Raw genomic sequence first — 1,412 nt, 5'->3', positions numbered from 1 at the left:
AGACCCTGGTTAAAAATCCCAAATGATTTAGGAACAAACACCTTTCAATCCCAAGTGCTTTGGGAACAAACACCTTCCAATCCCAAAAAATTTAGGAACAAACATCTTTCAATCCCAAATGATTTGGGAACAAACACCTTTCACAGCTTGGGTAAAAATCCCAAACTGATTTAGGAACAAACACCTTTCACAGCCTGGTTAAAAGTCCCAGGTGCTTTGGGAACAGACACCTTTCAATCCCAAATAATTTAGGGACAAACACCTTTCACACCTTGGGTAAAATTCCAACTGATTTAGGAAAACACTTTTCAGACCCTGGTTAAAATCCCAAGTGCTTTGGGAACAAACACCTTCCAATCCCAAACTCATTTAGGACAAACACCTTTCACACCCTGGTTAAAAATCCCAAATGATTTGGGAACAAACACCTTTCCCAGTTTGGGTAAAATCCCAAACGGATTTAGGAACAAACCCCTTCCAATCCCAACTGATTTGGGAACAAGCCCCTTCCATCCCCTGGATCCCTGGATTGGATCCAGTTTTCCCTCTTCCCACCTCCCCCGCACCACAAATCCCAAACAATTCCGGGATCCCGGAAGCAGCAGCTGGACAAGGCAGGAATTCCCTGGCCATGGATGATCCCAACAACCCCAGGGCTCCCTGTCACGGCTGTTATCCCAATTATCCCAATTATCCCAATTATCCTCCCTCTGGAATGGGGCTCCCTCCGTGGATCCCACATCCCGCTGCCCTGCATTCCAGCCCCTTCCCACATCCTCCTGGAAAGCTGGAATTCCCAAATATGGGATTATCCCACCCCCAGCCAGGTGTCAGTCCCGGGAAAACGCAACCACTCCCATTCCCGAGGTTGGGAAGAGGGTCCAGAGCTCCCCCATAAACTCTGGAAACCTGGAATCCCAGCCTGGATGTGACCCCTCGGAATTCCAGGGGAGCTCCCCCGGCTCCGGAGGCTTTCCCAGGCACCCCCTGATCCCAGATTTCTGTGGGGAATCGGAATGAAGGAGCCTGGAAACACCTGAAGCCGTTCCAGGGGAAAATATTGGGAATCCAGGAAAAAATCCCAATGAACCAGAGGGATCTGGGAAGGAGGAGAGGCCTGGAATGATGGGGAAGGGAAAATAAAGGCTGGAATCTGGGAATACTTGGGAAGGGAAAATAAAGGACAGAATCCTGGAATTATGAGGGAAGGGAGAATTAAGGACAAAATCTGGGAATAACTGGGAAAGGAAAATAAAGGTCAGAATCCTGGAATTATCAGGGAAGGGAAAATAAAGACCAGAATCCTGGAATATCAGAGAAGGGAAAATGAAGGTCAGAATCTGGGAATAGTCAGGAATGGAAAACAGAGGTCAGAATCCTGGAATTATGGGAGAAGGGAAAATTAAGGCCAA

At 47.7% G+C, this 1,412-nt stretch overlaps 1 long non-coding RNA gene across 1 annotated transcript; it reads right to left on the bottom strand.

Annotated features, from left to right (window-relative positions):
* Positions 1–18: 18 nt before the first annotated feature.
* LOC113942543 lies at positions 19–802 on the bottom strand. The gene is made up of 3 exons (XR_003525957.1): positions 457–802; positions 351–364; positions 19–137 (listed from the first exon to the last, which is right to left on the bottom strand). It is a non-coding gene; the product is annotated as an uncharacterized LOC113942543 (long non-coding RNA).
* Positions 803–1,412: the final 610 nt, after the last annotated feature.

The sequence above is a fragment of the Corapipo altera genome, unplaced genomic scaffold (genome assembly GCF_003945725.1).
Source record: "Corapipo altera isolate COAL_440 unplaced genomic scaffold, ASM394572v1 128803, whole genome shotgun sequence".
Classification (NCBI taxonomy): Eukaryota; Metazoa; Chordata; class Aves; order Passeriformes; family Pipridae; genus Corapipo; species Corapipo altera.
This window is presented reverse-complemented; position numbering and strand designations above follow the sequence as displayed.